This window comes from Papio anubis, chromosome 17, assembly GCF_008728515.1.
Source record: "Papio anubis isolate 15944 chromosome 17, Panubis1.0, whole genome shotgun sequence".
NCBI classification, from domain to species: Eukaryota; Metazoa; Chordata; class Mammalia; order Primates; family Cercopithecidae; genus Papio; species Papio anubis.
This window is the reverse complement of record NC_044992.1, coordinates 24,907,017-24,929,483: the sequence shown is the minus strand read 5'-3', so window position 1 is coordinate 24,929,483 and position 22,467 is coordinate 24,907,017. Positions and strand designations below refer to the sequence as shown.

Genomic DNA, 22,467 nt, shown 5'->3' with positions numbered 1-22,467 from the left:
TAACTTTTTTTTTTTTTTTTTTTTTGAGACAGGGTCTCTGTCGATCACTCAGGCTGGAGTGTAGCGGCACGATCTTGGTTCACTGCAACTTCTACCTCCCAGGTTCAAGCCATTCTTGTGCCTCAGCCTCCCAAGTAGCTAGGATTACAGGTGTGTGCCACCATGCCTGGCTAATTTTTGTATTGTTGTTTTTGTTTTTGTTGTTGTTGTTGTTGTTAGTAGAGAGGGAGTTTCACCATGTTGGCCAGGCTGGTCTTGAACTCCTGGCCTGAAGTGATCCACCCGCCTCGGCCTCCCTAAGTGCTGGGATTACAGGTGTGAGCCACTACGTCCAGCTTATTTATTTATTTTTGAGACAGGGTCTCACTCTGTCACCCAGGTTGAAGTGCAATTGCATCATCACAGCTCACTGTAGTTTTGACCTTCCAGGCTCAAATGATCCTCCCACCTCAGCCTCCTGGGTAGCTAGGACTACAGGTGTGCACTACTATACCTGGCTAATTTTCTGTATTTTTAGTAGAGACAGGGTTTCACTATGTTGCCCAGGCTGGTCTTGAATTCCTGGGCTCAAGTCATCTACCTGCCTCAACCTCCCAAAGTGCTGGGACTACAGGTGTGAGCCACCACACCCAGCCTCAATAAGTATTATTTTTAAAGTCCATTTTTGGTATTAAAAATTGGCATGTTAGGCTGGGCACGGTGGCTTAAGCCCATAATCCCAGCACTTTGGGAGGCCGAGGCAGGCAGATCATGAGGTCAAGAGATCAAGACCATCCTGGTCAACATGGTGAAACCCCATCTCTATTAAAAATACAAATTAGCTGGGCATGGTGGCACATGCCTGTAGTCCCAGCTGCTTGGGAGGCTGAGGCAGGAGAATCGCTTGAACCTGGGAGGTGGAGGCTGCAGTGAGCCAAGATCACACCACTGCACTCCAGCCTGGCGACAAAGCGAGACTCCGTTAAAAAATAATAATAATAAATATAAAAAAAAAAAATTGGGATGTTAAAGATGACAACTAAAATTTACCCCAAAGTTGACAGGTTAAATGCATTCTTTCATCTTTTGATAAACACTTCTTGAGCAATTCTATAAGCCAGGCACTATTCTTGATCCTGGGGATACCACTGATCATGGCCACTAGGTCCTCTCTTTTACATTACATTGTACTTTTACATTACATTGTAACAGACTTAGATAGTTATCACCAATATAGTTAACATTCTTTTTTTTTTTTTTTTTTTTCCCTTTCTTTTTCTTTAAGATGGAGTCTTGCTCTGTCGCCTGGACTGGAGTGCAGTGGCACAATCTCAGCTTATTGCAACCTCTGCCTCCCAGGTTCAAGTGATTCTCCTGCCTCAGCCTCCCAAGTAGCTGGGATTACAGGTGCACACCACCACGCCGGCTACTTTTTGTATTTTTAGTAGAGACAGGATTTTACCATATTGGCCAGGCTGGTCTCGAACTCTTGACCTTGTGATCTGCCCACCTCGGCCTCCCAAAGTGCTGGGATTACCAGGTGTGAGCCACTACGCCCAGCCTTGGCTAACATTCTTGTCACATATCTGGATAAAAAGAAAAATTTTTTAAATGTACCATCTCCGATTCATCATTCCTCTGCATTTAGCAGTCAAGATCTGTCAAATTTTCCTTTGACATTTTTAATATTCATTCCTTCCCTCGCTGTTCCCCTATTTCTCTAATTATGGTACTTTTACTGAAAAATCTCCCAGTCCCAAATTTCCTATCCCTTTCTCCAGTCTCTCTCCTCATTAATCTACCAACAATACAAATGCTGGTCCATTTTTCTTACATGCTCTTTTCATTTTCTAACTCACCTGACCAAACACTTTCTTTGACCCTCAATTATCTACCACATCAAAATGAAATCATTCTACTGGCCTTTGAATATCATAATCTATCCCTAGCTCACCTATCTAATCTCATTTCCCACTATCCCCCACTCAATTTGCTCAAATAAGGCCATTCTGCATTGTATAAGTCCAAACAAGCCACGATAAATCCTGCCCACCTCACAGTTTCCCTCATCTAAACATCATTCCCACTCTCCCCTCTACTTTTCCAAATGTTATTAATAATTACCTTTCAAGGATGGTTCAAATTCTACCTATAGCTCTTATTTCCTCCACTTCCTCCTTTGAACTACTTCTGTGCCACATTTCTATTAAATTATAACTTAAATTTATACCCAAGATATATACTTAATATATATGAGTTTACATTGACACAATAAACAAACATTTGGAAACACTTGGATAATGAACAAAATTTTCCAATTTTACATGAATGGGAAAAGGGCCTCTAGCACATCAACCAGACTGAATCATCTGATTTGACTTCACCTGGCCCAAGCACAGCAGTACTGCTGTATTTTCAGCATCATCACTAAGGAAATTAGTCCCACCTCCTGGAGATTCTGGAACTACCATTCAAATATTTTCTTTTTTTTTTTTTTTTTGAGACGGAGTCTCGCTCTGTCGCCCAGGGTGGAATGCAGTGGCCAGATCTCAGCTCACTGCAAGCTCCACCTCCCGGGTTCACGCCATTCTCCTGCCTCAGCCTCCCAAGTAGCTGGGACTACAGGCGCCCGCCACCTCGCCCGGATAGTTTTTTGTACTTTTTAGTAGAGACGGGGTTTCACCGTATTAACCAGGATGGTCTCGATCTCCTGACCTCGTGATCCGCCCGTCTCGGCCTCCCAAAGTGCTGGGATTACAGGCTTGAGCCACCGCGCCCGGCCTCAAATATTTTCTTAACAGCAACCGGAGAACTGGGAAAAACAGGTAACTGCTGAAGCAGTTAAAATATAAACATATGCTAAAATTACTTTGTTCAATTTGTTTTTAGTAAAAAATAAAATGTTAAAATTTCAAATAATATAAAGGAGGGTGTGATATAACATAGAATACATCTGGTCTTTGTCCCCAGCTCCTGGCACAGAGCATCAGAATCCTTTGGAATTTCCTGAATGATAGGAGTGTCTTTTATTATGAATAATGAGTCCCTTTCAACCATACTTGAGTTCATCCTAATGAGGTGACTCATGTGGGGAGAAGGAGGCAACAGAGCATGCTAGCAGGGTTTTCACCAGAAAAACCAACTACATGATTAGAGGGTCAGAACTCTCAGCCCCATCCCAAAACCTCCAGTGGGGAAAGACCTGGAGTCAAGCACGTGGCCAATGACTTAATCGCGTCTACCTACTGAAAACCCATATAAAAACTCTGAACATCAAAGATCAGGAGAGCTTCCTGGTTAGTGAACAGGTCAATGTACCAGGAAGGTGGTGCACACTGACCATATAGGGAAAGAAGCTCCTGAGCTCAGGACCCTTCCAGACCTTTCCCCACATACCTCTTCAATCTGGTTGTTCATTTGTATAATCGTGAATATAGCACTTTCCCGAGTTTTGTGACGCGCTCTAGTCTGAGGGGGCAGTAGGAAGCCCTGAATTTGTAGTTGGTCAGGCCAAAGTGCACACTGCTGAAGTAAGGGCAATGTTGTTGGGAACTTTGCTCTTTAACTGGTGGTGAAACTGCCTTTGTAAAATTATGAATGGCAGTAAGAGAAATCTGACATAGTTGACTCCATCTTGCCTCTTTTTTTTTTTTTCTTCTTTTTCTTTTTTTGAGATGGAGTCTCGCTCTGTCGCCCAGGCTGGAGTGCAATGGCGCAATCTCAGCTCACTGCAAGCTCCGCCTCCCGGGTTCACGCCATTCTCCTGCCTCAGCCTCCCGTGCAGCTGGGATTACAGACGCCCACCACACGCCCGGCTAATTTTTTGTATTTTTAGTAGAGACAGGGTTTCACCGTGTTAGCCAGGATGGGCTAGATCTCCTGACCTCGTGATCTGCCCGCCTTGGCCTCCCAAAGTGCTGGGATTACAGGCGTGAGGCACCGCGCCCGGCCTCCATCTTGCTTCTAACCTCCAAGCTGTCCTTGGTCATTCCTGGGAATAGGCCAAGATAACCTTGAGAGGAATTTAAGTTTACTGTTTAATCTTAAAGCAAGAATGATAACAGCACTTCCTAAAACTAAACCACCTTTGTAAAACTAATGAAAGGCCACAAGGTTAGGATTATGTGAGGGACCTGAATTCTGCTAAGATATAGGTGTAAACAATAACCAACCATTGTTCCGGAGGTCAGGAGATTTGTAACTTCCCCAGTGACTCCTGTGAATAACATCACTATAGCGGAGCCTACAACTGGCATTCTGAGATATTTTTTGCATTTCTGGTGAAGGACTGACTCTACCAGGACCCACAACTTGTGACTCAATCGATCCTGTGGCCCCTAATCAGTGGCTGACTGAGCACATGAGGAACGTTTTCCGCATCCCTATGATTTAATCCTCAACCAATCAAAACACCCTCCATTCTCTAGCCCCCTGCCCACCAAACTATCCTTGAAAAACCCAAACCTGTGAGCCTTCTGGGAGACTAATTTGAGTGATACATCTAGTTCTCCTGCATGACCAGCCTTGTGTTAATTAAGTTATTTCTTTACTACAATACTGTGGTCTCAGTGAATTGGTCTGTCTGTGTAGCAGGCAGAAGAACCCACCGGGCGACTATAGTGGATCTGAAGCTAACTCTGGGTGGTGTCAGTGTTACAGGATCCTTGGGGTGTCATTTCACCAACTGGAAACTTCTGTGGCCAGTGGTGCCTTTGCTCAAGTTTTGCTCTGGCCCACTGGGCTCGTTCCACCCACTCAGCCTTGCAGGCTGTGCTCAACTCACACGACCAGCCTGGATCCCATGCCTGCCAAAGGTGAGCCAGGCACAAAGTGGTGAGGGGTGTGTGAACAAGCAAGGGGTCTGACCACTGTGCACAGCCAGGCATGCCGGCTGCTGCTGCGGGGTGGGCAGCTCCAGGTGCCAGCTTGGGCACCATCTCCCTGCAAGGCTGCAGGTGGACCATGTGCACCACAAGCAGCTTCCACAGCTGCAATGGAGAACAGAGTGGTGCCCAGAAGCTTGGCAACTCCAGGAACCACAGGGCCCCAAAGAGGGAGTCACAGCCCTGGCTAAGGGAGTTCCCAGATCCGGGCTCCCTAAAGGGCTGCAGCTCTTCTCTCCTTCTCTACGCTCTCAAGGTAGCAAGCAAGGGGCATATTTCAGCCCTGTTTGTGTTACAGCTTTTTTAGCCCCACCATTTGGCAGGTCCTGAGTTCTTGTCCTGCATCTGGGAATAATGAGGTAACAGACAAGTGGAGGGTGAGCAAGACAAACAGGAGCTTTACCGAGCAACAGAACAGCTCAGAGGAAACCTACAGCGAGTACCTCCTCTCTGTAGCCAGGGTGTCCCAACAAGTGTTCAGTTCTCAGCAGAGAGGAGCTATCCCGAAGAATGTTCAGCATGTTGTCCCGAAGAATGTTCAGCTCTCAGCAGAGAGGGTAATTCCTCTCTGTAGGCAGGTCATCCCATCGTCTCTCTTTTGGTCTGGCAGAGTCCGGGGGGGTGCTTTTTACGGGCCTCAGTGGGGAGGAAGAGTGTGCCGATTGGTCCATGGGAAGCCATGGGAGGACCCGTGCCACAGGTTCCCACACTGGTCTGCGGGATCAGCAGCCCAGCCCCTGGGCTTCAGGCAGTCCCCAGCCTGAAGGTGCGGACCTGCCCCCTTCTGCCCAGGAGCCTGTCTGCCTCCTGCTGGCATTCAAGGCGCCAAGACAGTGCCAAGGGGTACCTGCAGGCCTGCGCCAAGCTGCCCTCAGCCTCCCTCCCATGCTCGCCGGTGCCCAAAGTCTGGAGGGGGCCAAAGTGGCAGGGGTCTGGCATGTCACCACTGCCCCAAGCATGCGCACACCCGGCCAGGCTGCAACAGCACCTAGGCTTGGCCCCAACCTCACTCTGAGATCAGAACGGGTGCCAGGAGCAAGGAGAAGCCAGGCAGCAGGAGCAGACACCTCCAAGTCCACAGGCTTCCCAGGCCCCTGAGACTGCAGAGATGCCTGGGTCCACAGCCACGGCTGGGCAGCTGCAGCTGCGACTGGGAGGTGGGGCTCCTGCCTGCTTCCAGCTCCTGCCAGCTCCACGGAGCGCAGCACCGCTCAGGGCCCAGCTCCACCTCGGGGCCCCTCTCTGCCCACCCCTCCGTGCCTGATCAGACTGCTCCCCTGCCAGTGGGTGACTCGGCCCGGCCCCATCATGGTGGCTCTCAGGGTATCAGGCTCCAGGGGGCTCCCAGGGGTGGGCTCTGGGGACTGCACCTCTCCTCTCCACATTTTCCCTGCAACAGCAGCAGATGAGGTACAGGTGGTGTGGCAGCCCCGGCCAACGCCGCACAAACGAACCCGATGATCTTGAGGCTGGCCCCACGAGTCCCAGCTGCACCTTCAGCAGAGTGCTCATGGGCTCCTGAGACACAGTCGGGGGACAGGTTGAGGCCACAGTGGAGGCTCCGGGCCTGGAAGCAGGTCCTGCCCAGCCATGAGAGGTGGGAATGGTGCACTCAGTTGCCTCAGGGATGCAGAGCACAGGGGTCCCACCGCCACCACTGCTGCTCCAGCAGCTGCTCCTGCTGCCACCGCCTGCGCCTCCCTGCTGCAGCCAACGGCCACTCCAGATGGCTGCCACTGCCATCATTAGAATTGAATTGAATTGTATGACACTCAGTTGGTATAGGAAAACTGGTGTTGGAACTCAGAGGGTATGTGAGCTCTGTATTTATCAAAAGAACTTACAGCTAAAATACTCACGCCTGTAATCCCGGCACTTTGGGAGGCCAAGGTGGTCAGATCATGAGGTCAAGAGATAGAGACCATCCTGGCCAACAAGGTGAAACCCCATCTCTACTAAAAATACAAAAATTAGCTGGGCGTGGTGGCATGCGCTTGTAGTCCCAGCTACTAGGGAGGCTGAGGCAGGAGAATCGTTTGAAACTGGGAGGCAGAGGTTGCAGTGAGCCGAAATTGCATTGCGTCCCCTACAGGCATGAGCCACTGCGCCCAGCCAACACATGTATTCTTAACTCTGATTCATGTGTGTAATATCTAGGCAACCTCCCAACATATCACCAGTGATCTCCTGAAGGACTTCTTAAACCTCCTTGATGAAAATGTGACATTTCCTGCCAGCTACTGAAGATCTCCAGAAAGATTAAGAAACAAATATTTCATTATCACCCATAGGAAACTCCTCAAGGGAAGAAAACATGTCTTTCTTGTTTACTGTTGATTAACAGTAGCTCCAGCTCCCATGGCACTTAATAAATGCAGCTATATAGCTTGGTGGTTAGGAGAACGAATTTGAAACTCAGGAAAGTGGATGATTACTTCGGAGGGAAAAAGAGGACAATGTAATGGGAAGGGAGCTTCAAATGGTTGGTAATACTTTATTTCTTAAACTGGGTGTTGGGTATTTGTCATATTATTCTTTATTACCTTTTACATAAATATTTAATCAAAAAAGAAAAGAAGAAAAAAGAACACAGGCTTTGGAACTAGACAGAACTGGGCTGAAATCTTAGTTCCAGCACTTACTTGCTGTGCTTCCTCAGGCAAGTCATCAAGCCTGTTTATTCATCTATAAAGTACTGACTGGCCTCGTAGAATTGTTAAGAGGATTAATCAAGATGAGAGCTATATAATGCTTAGCACAAGACCTGGCACACATTAAGTACACAAATGGTAAATGTCATGATGATAATCAGTTTGAATTAAAGATGTTAAAATGAGTACTGGCCTGGGTCAGAAAATCTGGATTCAGGAACCGGTTTTTGCCATTACAGTATGATCCTGAGTTACAACTCTCTGGGCCTCAATTTTTCTCACCAGTTAAATCAGTTAACAAAAGAAAAGGTGGGGATAGGTGGACTAGATGTTATCTACATGCTTACAGCATATGCTTAAACTTCCATGGAGCACACCTAGAAAACTGGTCTGTAACATGAGAAAAAGTGCACATTAACATTAAGGGCTAGGCATGGCAGCTCATGCCCATAATCCCAGCACTTTGGGAGGCTGAGGTGAGGGGATCACTTGAGCCCAGGAGTTCAAAACCAGCCTGGGCAACACAGCGAGACCCCGTCTCTACCAAAAATAATTTTAAAAATTAGCCAGGCGTGATGGCGTGTGCTTGTAGTCGCAGCTACTTGGGAGGCTGAGGTAGGAGGATCACCTGAGCCCAGGAGGTTGAGGCTGCAGTGAGCCATGATCACACCACTGCACACCAGGCTGGTCCAGGCTGGGTGACACAGTGAGACCCTGTCTCAAAACACACATTCACACAACACTAGGTAAGATATAGTACCCTAGAAATGGCAGAGAGATCTGCAAACTGTATCTGTTTTAACTGTGTGTGGGAAAGTGATTTGGCAGAAACGTTCGTCTAGCTGCAAGAACAAAGTAAAACTCACCAAGCCAATGTTGGGTCCCAGAATTTTCAGGTCTTGCCAACTTACGTGCAACACTTCATAACCCTTTTTCCTTAAATAACTACATTCATCCTGCCCTTGCTTAAGGTTCCAGCAACCCCAAACCGCCAGCTAGCTCAAGGTAGTATTCCTGTCAACATTCATAGTAGTTCATCCTGATTCCAGATGATTATGCACGATGGAAGCAAAACACAGATGCTCCTTCACTTATGATGGGATTTCTTCCCCATAAACCCATCACAAGTTGAAAATATAAGTTAAAAACACACTTAGACCAGATGCAGTGGCTCATGTCTGTAATCCCAGCAGTTTGGGCGGCTGAGGTGGGAGAATCACTTGAGCCCAAGAGTTCAAGATTAGCCTGAACAACAAAGTGAGACCCTATGTCTACAGAAAATAAAACATTAGCCAGGCATGGTGGTGCACACCCATAGTCTCAGGTATTTGGGAGGCTAAGGTGGGAGGATCCCTGGAGCCTGGGAAGTCGAAGCTGCAGTGAGCCATGATTGAGTCACTGCACTCCAGCTGGGGCAACAGAGTGAGACCTTGTCTCAAAAAAAATTTTTTTAATGTGTTAGGATCCTCCCTGGCAACCAAAACTAAAAAAAAAAAAAAAAGAAAGAAAGAAAGAAAATGTATTTAATGCTAGCAACACAGAAAGATAGTCCCTGACTTACCATACTTCTGTTTTTCTTTTTCTTTTCTTTTTTGAGACAGGATCTTGTTCTGTTGTCCAGGCTGCAGTGCATGGCTTTTATTGAAATCCTAGAAGCCACTGCCAGCCTCCTCAGGTTCAAGCAGAATTATCCTACCTTAAGCCTCCGGGCTCTTGGGATTACATGCCACCATGCCCAGCTAATTCCCCTATGTTACAAAGTAAGAACAGGGTTTCTCCATGGTAGTAGGGTGGCCTCGAGACTCCTGACCTCAACTGAGTCCACCCCTCAGCCTCCCAAGTACAGGTTTACAAGCATGGTGCTGCACTTACAGCCAATTTTTTTTTTTTAGTTTCTTGTAGGATGGGGAGGTCTCCTATGTGCCCAGGCTGGCCTCAAACCCAGGCTCAAGTGAGTCTGCCGCGCCCAGCTCTCAAGTGCACAGGAGTTGCAGGCATGAGCCGTGGCACCTTTCAGCCTGTGCTTTTTGAGACTGAGAGTCTGCTGGTGTGGGTAGGAATTGCAGTTTGCAGGAGTCATGAAACAAAACTGGGGCTCGCGGGTTCAGGTCCTCATAGCTTCCCAAGTAGCTGAGACTAAGACCATACCACCATACCCAGCTAATTTTAAAAGTGTTTGGCACGTTGGTTCTCATTACGTTTCCCAGACTGGTCTCAAACTTCTGGCCTCAAGTTATCCTCCTGCATTGGCCTCCCAAAGTGCTGGCATTATAGGCATGAGCCACAGAGCCCAGCTACCTGGATATTTTAAATATCTCTATATTCTCATCCTTCATCTACTATATTAAGGATGGCAAAAATGAAGCTGACATTCAATAATTCAGTCCCACTCTAGGTCCTTAAGAAATGTGCCTACCTTAATATGCTTAAGACCCTGATTCTTCTCATAATCCCCTTTTCAGAATTATCTTTTTAAAATTTTGCTCATGTTCTAGCACTCTAAGGCCCTCACCAGTTTTAGAAAGAAAAAAAAATCGACCTTTTAGTCCACAGTTCAAAAAACATTAAACAGGCCAAGTGAGGTGGCTCTCACCTGTAATCCCAGCATGCTGGGAGGCTGAGGCAGGCACATCACTTGAGCCCAGGAGTTCTAGACCAGCCTGGACAACACGGTGAAACTCCATCTCTACAAAAAATTTAAAACTTAGCCAGGCATGGTGATGCATACCTATATTCAGGTATTTGGAAGGTTGAGATGGGAGAATCACCTGAGCCCAGGAAGTCGAAGCTACAGTGAGCCATGATCATGCCACTGCACTCCAGCCTGGACAACAGGGTGAGGCCCTGTCTCAAAAAGAAAAAAAAAAAAAAGATAAATAATGTGATCAAAATTAAGCCGATCCCCAAACACTGAAAGTCTACTGGTTTCCAAGAAAGCACTTGTTCCTTAATCCCAATCACACAGGATTTCTTAGCAAAATTCAGGCTTTTTTTTTTTTTTGAGACAGAGTCTCGCTCTGTCACGCAGGCTGGAGTGCACTGGCGCAATCTCGGTTTACTGCACGCTCTGCCTCCCGGGTTCACGCCATTCTCCCGCCTCAGCCTCCCGAGTAGCTGGGACCACAGGCGCCCGCCACCACACCCGGTTAATTTATTTATTTTATTTTTTTCGTATTTTTAGTAGAGTCGGGGTTTCACCTTGTTAGCCAGGATGGTCTCCATCTCCTGACCTCGTGATCCGCCCACCTCGGTCTCCCAAAGTGCTGGGATTACAGGCATAAGCCACCACGCCCAGCCCAGGCTTTCAAGATATGTTTTGTTCCCTTTGAAGTTCCCTCCCTCACCATGGCCCTTAAAACTCATCCATTCTTCCTCAACTCTCTTCTTTTTTTTTTTCAGAGCAGGAGTGGAAATTTATTTTAAAAGGCTTTATAAGAGAAAATAAATGAAAAATTTGCTTGCTAGAAACCCAAGTGGGGGCCTGAAGGTCCAAGAGAGAAAAGACCCTCATCTCTTCTTAAAACTCATTAGAACAACCTTTTTCCCAGTCACAGTCCCCTTCTGCTTTTCCCATGGACTCCCTAGATCTGCAGTGATATTTTCAGAACAGACAACAAACATTATGAGGAAATTCAGATTTCTTCACAGCTCTGCTCATTAGTCTGAAGGGCAGTTCTGGCTGCCTGTGTAGCAGCAGGCTGCTGCCAAAGTATAAACCTGCCACCAGGTCTATTCCAGCAGGGCAGGCCTCAGAGACAGGAAAGAAAACACTTCGGCAGTCGTAAAGGCGACAACAATCAAGTAGCTTTACTCACACTTGAACATACAGACACACAACACAGTAGTAACAAAGAGTGGGGGCAATTCTGTTTATTTATATCAGTCACTATCTTTTAAAGTGTGATTTTAAAAAATTTATTTACATCCTGCCTCATCTAGAAAAGAATTTGAGGTAATTCAGCACTCAGTACATTATAAAAAATACCATCTAGTTTGTGAAGTAATTGTACAATAAAAGACCTTTTAAAAATCAAAGAACATGAATCTCTTCCACATTAAAATCCAAGAGTGATTTCCTTTTTTTTTTTTTTTTTTTTTGAGTCAGAGTCTTGCACTGTCGCGCAGGCTGGAGTGCAACGGCGTGATCTCGGCTCACTGCAACCTCCACCTCCCGGGTTCAAGCAATTATCCTGCCTCAGCCTCCCATGTAGCTGGGATTACAGCCACCCACCACCATGCCCGGCTAATTTTTTGTATTTTTAGTAGGTACGGGGTTTCACTGTGTTGGCCAGGCTGGTCTTGAACTCCTGACCTTGTGATCTGCCCGCCTCGGCCTCCCAAAGTGCTGGGATTACAGGCACGAGGCACTGCGCCAGGCTGTGATTTCCTTTTTTAAAAAAGTTCATTGAGAGAGAGACACACCACGCAGGACTGAAAATGGTTCGTCTAAGGGGATTCATGACAGATTTCAGAAACCATGATGAACAGAATGGCCCCAGAGAATCCCCAGCCAGACCCTTTCATCAACAGGAATGATTCCAACATGAAAGTGATACCACCACAGTATCCAGATAGTCCCAGTTTCACTCTGTCATCTAAGCTGGAGTGCAGTGGTGCAGTCTTGGCTCACTGCAGCCTCAACCTCCCAGGTTCAAGTGATCCTCCCACCTTAGCCTCCAAGAAGGTGGGACTACAGCAATATGGAGAAAGCATCAAGAACATATTTAATTCACCCGCCAACAGTATGAAGAGCTTAGGAAGTTCTGTTTAGCCAGACCATGTTCCTAGATAGAAATTTTCAGGAGAAACTAGCTTTGAAACTCAACCTACCAGAGTCAAAAGTAAAGAACACAGTGTCATGGTGAATTGGAGAGGACATGAAGATGATAACCTGGTTGTTTTCACTCAGGAGAAGCCTGGAATGCCTTCTCCAAGAACAGACCACAATCTCCTCTCTTCCCCCACTCCCCGGTTTGGTTTAGGAACCGGTGATTCAAACTGAAGCAGCAGCAGCAATCAGCAAAGCAACCAAACCAGATACCTTCCATCCAAGAAGAATGTGCCCACCTCCCCCAGAACATCCCCCAATCCTTATGCTTTTTCTCGTGTGGTTTCAGATTTCTACAGCTCCCTTCCACCTCAGCCCTTAGATTCTTTCAACTGGGCATGGAACTCTACTTTCACTGAGAGTCCCACAAGTGACTTCTAAATGCAAGATACTCAGTGGGAGAGGCTGGTGGCCTCACTTCCTGCTTTGTACTCTGATGCCTATGACATATCCCAAATCATAGAACTGTACAGTCTGTACAATCTTCCTGATAAGAATGAGATATCCAGCTATTCTTTCCACTGTTTGTATCAGTATCTCTCACTCACAAAGTACCAGGTAGGAGGACAGGGTTCCTCTCTCGGCACCTTTGCTGGTCCAGGTGTAGGCCTATCTCCCGCACAAACCTGGCCCAGTATGATAAAGCATCCAGAAAACCTCCAATATGGTAGACTTTGGATTTCTCTGACCAGAGTACTAATAAATATGGACCATTTAGAAAAGTCTTCTTACTTGGTATGATGGCTCAAGCCATATGAAATCCCAGCACTGGGAAGCCCGAGGCGAGATTGGATCCTGGGTCATGGTCGAGACCATCCTGGCTAACCGGTGAAACCCGTCTCTACTAAAAATACAAAAACTAGCCCGAGGCGAGGTGGTAGCCTGTAGTCCCAGCTGCACCGGGAGGCTGAGGCAGAGAATGGCGTGAACCGGGGAGGCGGGCTTGTAGTGAGCTGAGATCCGGCCCACTGCACTCCAGCCTGAAGCGACAGGCGAGACTCCGTCTCAAAAAAAAAAAACAAAACAGAAAAGAGGTCTTCTTGCCTCTTATACATGGAAAAAAAAAAGATCATTAGCAGCAAAAGTTCAAAATTGGAGCAAGAGAGACAGATGACAGTCAATTTAGGGGAAAAAAAAATAAGCGCATTTCTTTTTTTTGAGGCGGTCTCCGGCTCTGTCGCCGGGCTGGGTGCGGTGGCTGTCCTTCACGCTCCGCCTCCCGAGTTCTCTGCCTCAGCCTCCCAGTAGCTGAGAACCCGGCATCCCTACTTCCGGCTGGCCCCAGCCACAGTAGAGAGCGAGGGTTTCACCGAGGTGTAGAGATGATCTCGATCTCTGACTGTGATCCGCCATTCGGCTCCCAAAGATGCTGGGATGAGCAATCCACCTCATCCTTATTTTCATCAGTATCATTTTTGTATTTCCTTTTGGAAGGGCAGTGAAATAACAGCTATTTTAATAAAGGATCAGACAAATGTGACTTGGTTAAAAAATGCTTCAGTGAATCTAAACTAGGGCTTTTTCCTCTCCTTAGGGCCTGCCTACCTAACCCTATGTGAGACTATCAAAGGAATAATAAAGCAGCAAGTGTAAAAGCCACTTTTAAGCTATTTTTTAAAAAATTAATATTTTGGCCAGGTGCAGTAGCTCACACCTGTAATAACCAGCACTTTGGGAGGCTGAGGCCTCCCTGGATCAACTGAGGCCTCCCTGGATCAACTGAGGCCAGGAATTCAAGACCAGCTTGGCCAACATGGCAAAACCCATCTCTACTAAAAAAACACAAAAAATTAGCCAGGCCTGATGGCGCATGCCTATAATCCCAGCTACTAGGGAGGCTGAGGCAAGAGAATCACTTGAACCCAGGAGGTGGAGGTTACAGTGAGCCGAGATCATGCCACTGCACTCCAGCCTGGGCAACAAAGCAAGACACACACACACATACACACACTCTCTCTCTTTATACACACACACACACACACACGCACGCGCGCGCGCACACACACATATACTTTAGAGACGAGATTTCACTCTGTTGCCCAGGTTGGTCTGGAACTCCTGGGCTCAAGCGATTCACCTGCCTTGGCCTCCCAAAGCGCTGAGATTACAGGCATGAGCCACCATACCCAGACTACGCTAATTTTAACTGAGAAATAAATAAGAGTGCCTTAAAGATAACGAAACATTTTAGAATATTAAATTCTAAAAACTATTTAAATATGCTTAAAATCAAAAAGGTATCTTAATAATGGCAAATATGATATAAACACTATGTATTTTTAACTGCTTCAGAAAATAAAGATTGTTTATGAGGAGACAAAAATCCCAAGCTCTTCTTAAATTGTACTAATTAAACTTTATATTTATTATAAAAATTATAGGACAAATGCATATAAAACATTGTATTTTATAATAAAATTTGTAACAAATAATTACAAGTAAAATTTATAATAAAATGTATAAAATGTAATATAAATACATTTGATGCAAACATTTAGTATGTTATTAATATAGAGGACACAAAAATTATCCTTTATTAGCCAACCGACTAATGGCCTCTATTTCTTCTATTTTGCCTGAGAAATATTGAAGTAATCTATAAAAACTAAAAGGAAGACCACAATTATCCGCAAGGACAGAAGGCCTTCTAATCCAGTTCAATAGAATATGCCACAGTTCTGAGACTCCATGCTTCTAAGTAGGTCATCCATGGAAAACATAATTCATCACTATAGAACAAATTATCTAGATTTATCCAGGCTACAAATTTGTCTTTTCATCACATCTTTTGAACATCTAGTTTCAAATGACAGCAAATTCCTAATATTCGTGAAGCAGAAATAACATTATCTGGTTCCAATTACCACTCTACCCCATACTGGCTATTTTTCTTGATAACAAACACCCCCTGCTTCAAGTGGCAAAGAGACCTACTCTTCATTTTTATGTTTCTTTAGTAAGAAGACTTGTTGGCTCTTCCTAAGTTATTGAAATTAGAATACACTGGGGGGAGGAGGGTAACTATGGAGTTATATTTTTAACTGGAAAACTTTAGCATTTGGCGAAATAGCTAAACACTGTTCCAGAGGACAATTTCATTGCCCATATGCAGATGATGTGGCCTGCAGAACAAAAGCTATTGCTCAGCTATCCCTCTCCTTCAAACGAGATCAACACTAGTAACCAACTGGTGCAGCAAAAAAAGGCAGCAGAGAATAGGTTTCAATACATACGTGAGGATGATATAGAAAAGACTCTGTATGTACAGAACAGACTCTTTATGCAGAATGGACTCTATGGCCAGGGATGTTTGAACTTCGGCTTTCTCTGCATTTAAAGACAGCCTAACTTCTTTTATCTAAGCACTAAATACTCATTAAGCAATTTGCATTAAAGCCTGCATGCATCAGAAGTGGGCCCAGAAAAGATCCATTTCACCACAATGGGTGTTTGAATATCCTTGGCTATAGAATATTACCTAGGTAGTAAACACAGTATAATTGAAACTGGAGCAGTTTAATCTTTTTTTTTTTTTGAGACGGAATCTCACTCTGTCGCCCAGGCTGGAGTGCAGTGGCACGATCTCAGCTCACCACAACCTCTGTCTCCTGGGTTCAAGTGATTTTCTGCCTCAGCCTCTTGAGTAGCTGGGATTATAGTCGCGTACCACCACGCCCAGCTAATTTTTGTATTTTTAGTAGAGACAGCTACTAGGGAGGCTGAGGCAAGAGAATCACTTGAACCCAGGAGGTGGAGGTTATAGTGAGCCGAGATCATGCCACTGCACTCCAGCCTGTTTCACCACGTCAGTTAGGCTGGTGTCGAACTCCTGACCTTGTGATCCACCCGCCTCGGCCTCCCAAAGTGCGGGATTACAGGCGTGAGCCACTGCACCTGGACAGTTTAATCTTTAAATATCATTCCAACAAAGACCAGAATGGAAAGCAATGTGGCTTTTGTTTTTTTAATAGGTTAAAAAAAAAAAGTAGAGGCAGGGTCTCACTATGTTGCCCAGGTCAATCTCAAACTCCTGGGCTCAAGCAAGTCTCCTGCCTTGACCTCGCAAGTGCAGGGATTAGCAATATGGCTTTAAAATGATCTTAGGCCAGGCACAGTGGCGCATGTCTATGATCCCAGCACTTCGGGAGGCCAAGGTGGGTGGATCACTTGAGGTCAGGAGTTCAAGACCAGCCTGGCCAACATGGTGTATTTTTGTATTCTACTAAAAATACAAAAATTAGCCAGGCATGGTGGCGTGCGCCTGTAATCCCAGTTACTTGGGAGGCTGAAGCAGGAGAATCACTTGAAACCAAGAGGCTGACGCTGTAATGAGCCGAGACTGCGCCACTGCACTGCAGCCTGGATGACAGGGTGAGACTGTCTCAAAAAAATGAAAAAAGAGCAGGCCAGGCATGGTGGCTCACACCTATAATCCCAGCCTTTGGGAGGCCAAGGTGGGTGAATCACTTGAGGTTGACCAGCCTGGTCAACATAGTGAAACCCTGTCTCTACTAAGAAAAAACAACAACAACAACAACAAAAATTAGCCAGACATGGTGGCGCACGCCTGTCATTCCAGCTACTCGGGAGGCTGAGGTTACAGTGAGCCGAGATGGCACCACTGTACTCCAGCCTGGGAAACAAACAGCCTGGGAGCAAGACCCTGTCTCAAAAAAATAATAATAATAAAGAAAGAAAAATGATCCCATTTTTATGACAGAGAGGAATGGCTGGAAAACAAGGAAAGTCTAAACAAAGTGAACTAGCTTGAACTCATTCATTCTTTCAAGAAATACCTGAGTGCCTCTTTTGTGCCAGGTCTACTCTAGCCACTGGGGATACAGCAAGAAGGAAGACAAATCCCCTGCCTTCATGACGATTCTTTTCTAGCCCAAGAGTCAGGACAACAAATGTACAAATATACATGGTTATGGGGATAATGCCTAGGTCAGAGCCTTCTTATAGAGAGAGCAATGAAGGACAGAGTAGCATAAAAGGGAAGGGCCAGATTGTGGAGGGCCTTATAGGACTGCATTAAGAAGTCTGGACTTGAGGAGGGCGGGGAGAGATAGCATTAGGAGATATACCTAATGTAAATGATGAGTTAATGGGTACAGCACACCAACATGGCACATGTATATATATGTAACAAACCTGCACATTGTGCACATGTACCCTAGAACTTAAAGTATAATTAAAAAAAGAAGAAGTTTGGGCTTTATTCTAAGTGAAAGTAGAAATCATTGGATGATACATATATTTTTTGAGACAGATTCTCACCCTGTCACCCAGGCTGGAGTGCAGGGGTGCAGTCACGGCTCACAGCAGCCTCAAACTCCTGGGCTCAGGTGATTTTCCCACTTCAGCCTCTCAAGTAGCTGGAACTGCAGGTGCATGCTACCTCACCCAGCTAATTTTTTGTATTTTTTGTAGAGATGAGGTTTCATCATGTTGCCCAGGCTGGTTTCAAAATCCTGGGCTCAACTGATCCTCCTGCCTCGGCTTCCCAAAGTGCTGAGATAATAGGCATGAGCCACCACACCTGGCACATTAGATGATTTTTAGGGGGCATAGCAGAATCTGAGATACTTTCTAAATATGAATCTGGGAGTATATATTCAGGACAGCTTGAATCTATACTCCAGGGTAAAAAAATTAAAAATAAAAAAAATAAAGATGAATCTGCCTGCTCCGTGGAAAATGGAGGAAAGCAGGAGCAGAAAGACTGGTTAAGGGAGATATTGCAAAATTCAAAGCCAAAGCCAATGGAAGTTTGAACTAGTTTGGCAGAGGTTGCAATGATAATCAGAGTTAGACAAACCAGTTAAAGAGCTGCCAGATCCATTTTAAAAGAAGATAACAGTTCCATTTTCTTAATGAACTTAACTAGTAGAAAACAAATATATCTCAATTTAATTTAAAAAGAAGACTCCATTAAAATGAAAACTATCCTGCTTACTATTTATTTTTATTTTTATATTTTGAGACAGAGTCTCGCTCTGTCACCCAGGTTGGAGTGCAGTGGTGTGATCTCACCTCACTGCGACCTCCACCTTCTGGGTGCAAGTCATTCTCCTGCCTTAGCCTCCTGAGTAGCTGGGATTACAGGCGCATGTCACCACAGCTGACTAATTATTGTATTATTAGTAGAGACTGGGTTTCGTCATGTTGGTCAGGCTGGTCTCAAACTCCTGACCTCAGGTGATCTGCCCACCTTGGCCTCCCAAAGTGTTGGGGTTACCGGCATGAGCAACTGCGCCCAGCCATTAAAAATTAATTTTTTTTTTTTTAAGAGACAGAGTCTTGCTCTGTCACCCAGGCTGAAGTACAGTGGTGTGATCATGGCTCACTGCAACCTTGACCTTCTGGGTTCAAGCAATTGTCTCACCTCAGCCTCCACAGTAGCTAGGACTACAGGTGCAAACCACCTTGCCTAGCTAACAGTGTTGTGGTTTTTTTTTTTTTTTTTTTTTTTTGAGGCGGGGTCTATGTTGCCCAGGCTGGTCTCAAACTCCTGTGTTCAAGCAATCCTCTTGCCTCAGCCTCCCAAAGTGCTGGGATTACAGGAGCAAGTCACTGTGCCCAACCATTAATATTTAAATTTTCTGTAGAGACAGGATCTCATTACATTGCCCAGGTTGGTCTCGAACTCCTTGGCCTCAAGTGATCCTCCTGCTTCAGCCTCCCGGAGTGCTTGGAATACAGGTATGAGCCACCTCAGCCAGCTGTGTGGGTGCACTATTAAAGTGTTTTTTTTTTTAGACAGAGTCTTGCTCTGTTGCCCAGGCCGGCACGTCTAGGCTCACTGCAACCTCCTCCTCCTCCTCCAGGGTTCAAGCGATTCTCCTGCTTCAGCCTCCAGAGTAGCTGGGACTACAGGTGTGTGCCACCACACCCGGCTAATTTTTGTATTTTTAGTAGAGGCGGGGTTTCACCATGTTGGCCAGGTTCGTCTCGAACTCCTGACCTCAAGTGATCTGCCTGCCTTGGCCTCCCAAAGTGCTAGGATTACAGGTATGAGCCACTATGCCCATCAGATTTTAAAAATTTTGTTTGTTTATTTATATTAGACAGAGTCTCACTCTGTCACTCAGGCTAGAGTCCAGTGGCATGATCTCAGTCACTGCAACCTCCACCTCTCGGGTTCAAGTAATTCTCCTGCCTCAGCCTCCCGAGTAGCTGGGATCACAGGCGCACACCACCATGCCTGGCTAATTTTTGTATTTTTAGTAAAGACAAGGTTTCACCATGTTGGCCAGGCTGGTCTCGAACTCCTGACCTCAGGTGATCCACCTGCCTCGGCCTCCCAAAGTGCTGGCAGTACAGGTATGAGCCACCATGCCCAGTCTGTTTTTATTTTTTTGAGAGAGGCTATTGTTCTATTACCTAGGCTACAGCACCATGGCACAATCTCATCTCACTGTAGCCTTGACCTCCCAGGCTCAAGCAATCCTCCCATTTCAGCCTCCTAAGTAGCTGGGACTAGAGGCATGTGCCACCATGCCGAGCTAATTTTTTCTATTTTCTGTAAAGACGAGGTCTTGCTATGTTGTCCAGGCTGGTCTCGAACTCCTCGGGCTCAAGCTATCCTCCTGCCTCGGCCTCCTAAAGTGCTGGGATTACAAGTGTGAGCCACCGTGCCTGGCCTTGTTTTTTTTGTTGTTGTTGACACAGGGTCTTTACCCAGGCTGGAGTGTAGTGGCACAAACATGGCTCACCAAAGCCTCAACCTTCTGGGCCTAAGTAATCCTCTTGTCTCAACCTCCTAAGTAGCTGGAACCACAAGTGTGTGCCACCATGCCTAGCTAATTTTTTTAAATTTTATTTTATGTAGAGATGGAGAATCTCCATGTTGCCTAGGCTGATCTTTAACTCCTAGGCTCAAGCAATCCTCCCACCTTAGACTCCCAAAGTGTTAGGATAACAGGCGTTAGCCACTGCACCTGGCAAAATGTTGTTTTGTTTAAGGAATAGTAGCTGACTTTTGATTTGGTCTGATTTGTATTTGGTTTGTTCAATAATTAAGATGCGGGCCAGGCACGGTGGCTCATGCCTATAATCCCAGCACTTTGGGAGGCAGAGGTGGGCGGACCACCTGAGGTTGGGAGATCAAGACAATCCTGGCTAACATGGTGAAACCCCGTCTCTAGTAAAACTGCAAAAAATTAGCCAGGCGTGGTGAAACATGCCTGTGATCCCAGCTACTAAGGAGGCTGAGGCAGGAGAATCGCTTGAACCCAGGAGGTGGAGGTTGCGGTGAGCCCAGATCACGCCATTGCACTCCAGCCTGGGCAACAAGAGCGAAACTCCATCTAAAAATAAATAAATAAATAAGATGCAGATAATATTTAAAACACTTCGGCTTTCTTTGCAAATAAATACCTTTATATATATATAAAAATAGTAACTTCTTTGATCTAAGCACTAAACAATCATTAAGCAATTAGTTAGCATTAAAGCCTGGATAGATGAGAAGCGGGCCAAGAAAAGATCCATTTCACCTCAACAGTACAGCATAATGGTTTAGTCAACATAATGTTGAAACCATTCACAACTATTTCAGAGCTTTGGTGAATGATGCTGCTACTATGGTTCAGAGAAAGACACTGACAGCAACAAAATATCACTGTGCAACTACTGAAGTGATAGTGAATGAATGAACAGGCTTTACAACAATACTTCTTTTTCTTTGCTTTTCCTGTTCCTCTCAATTAACCATGTTAAAACTACATCTGAAAACTAGACTCGCTCAAACAGGTAAGTAATAACTGAAATCACCACTACTTTTTTCTAATGTCAAAAGATATTAGATATACTCCAGGTATACTAGAATATACCTAGCTTTTTTTTTTTTTTTTTTTTTGAGACAGAGTCTCACTCTGTCGCCCAGGCTGGAGTGCAGTGGCACGATCTCGGCTCACTGAAACCTCTACCTCCTGGGTTCACACCATTCTCTTGCCTCAGCCTCCCAAGTAGCTGGGATTATAGGCATGGGAAACCACACCTGGCTAGTTTGGTATTTTTAGTAGAGATGGGGTTTCATCATGTTAGTCACACTGGTCTTGAACTCCTGACCTCAGGTGATCCACCTGTGTTGGCCTCCCAAAGTGCTGGGATTACAGGCGTGAACCACCGCGCCCCGCCAAGACCTAGCATTTAAAAGTGATACACCTAGGCTAACAGCTGCCAAATACTTACATTAAATCTCACAAAGTAAAGCTTCTAACACTTCCTCCCAAAATATCAGCCTTTAAAATTAAAATTACATATTCTGATTAAGAGTAACTCTATTTCTAATATTTTTAAATGTGAAAAATAACATGTATGATTGATGGCCTAAGGTTTTTGGTACCATTCTTTAAGAAAAGTGTATTCGACCAGCCTGGCCAACATGGTGAAACCCCGTCTCTACTAAAAATACAAAAATTAGCCAAGCATGGTGGCACACACCTGTAATCCCAGCTACTCGGGAGGCTGAGGCAGGAGAATCGCTTGGACCTGGGAGGCAGAGGTTGCAGTGAGCCAAGATCACACCATTGCACTCCAGCCTGGGCATCAGAGTGAGACTCGATCTCAAAAAAAGAAAAAACAAGTGTCTTCCTGTGGCTGACCATGGTGGCCATCACCTGTAGTCTCAACTACTCTGCAGGCTGAGGTAGGAGGAATCACTTGAGCCCAACAGGTCGAGGCTGTGGTACACTATGATCATTCCTGTGAACAGCTACTGAACTCTAGCCTAGGCAACATAGTGAGGACCCATCTCTTTAAAAACAAACAAACAAAAAAAGGGCCAGGCGCAGTGGCTCACGCCTGTAATCCCAGCACTGTGGGAGGCTGAGTCGGGCGGAACACGAGGTCAGGATTTCAAGAGGAGCCTGGCCAACATGGTGAAACTCTGTCTCAACTAAAGATATAAAAAATTAGCTGGGCGTGGTGGCACGCGCCTGTGTCCCCAGCTACTCGGGAGGTTGGGGCAGGAGAATCGCTTGAACCCAGGAGGCAGAGGTTGCAGTGAGCCGAGATCGCGCCACCACACTCCAGCCCAGAAGACGGAAGGAAGGAAGGAAGGAAGGAAGGAAGGAAGGAAGGAAGGAAGGAAAGAAAAAGGAAAGAAAGGTTTCTTTCT

General features: G+C 45.7%; 1 protein-coding gene across 9 annotated transcripts in view; it reads right to left on the bottom strand.

Annotated features, from left to right (window-relative positions):
• RHOT1 (ras homolog family member T1) overlaps window positions 1–22,467 on the bottom strand; it is an 82,234-nt gene that overhangs the window by 56,450 nt on the left and 3,317 nt on the right. Inside the window, exon 2 of one of the 9 annotated variants that reach the window (XM_021928913.2) lies at window positions 5,306–5,498. The exons of 7 other annotated variants lie outside the window; for them this stretch is intronic. The gene's annotated coding sequence lies outside the window, so the exon portion shown is untranslated. Of the gene's footprint in view, window positions 1–5,305; window positions 6,769–22,467 lie in introns of those variants that run through there. One more of the 9 variants, XM_031657460.1, reaches the window with a different exon arrangement.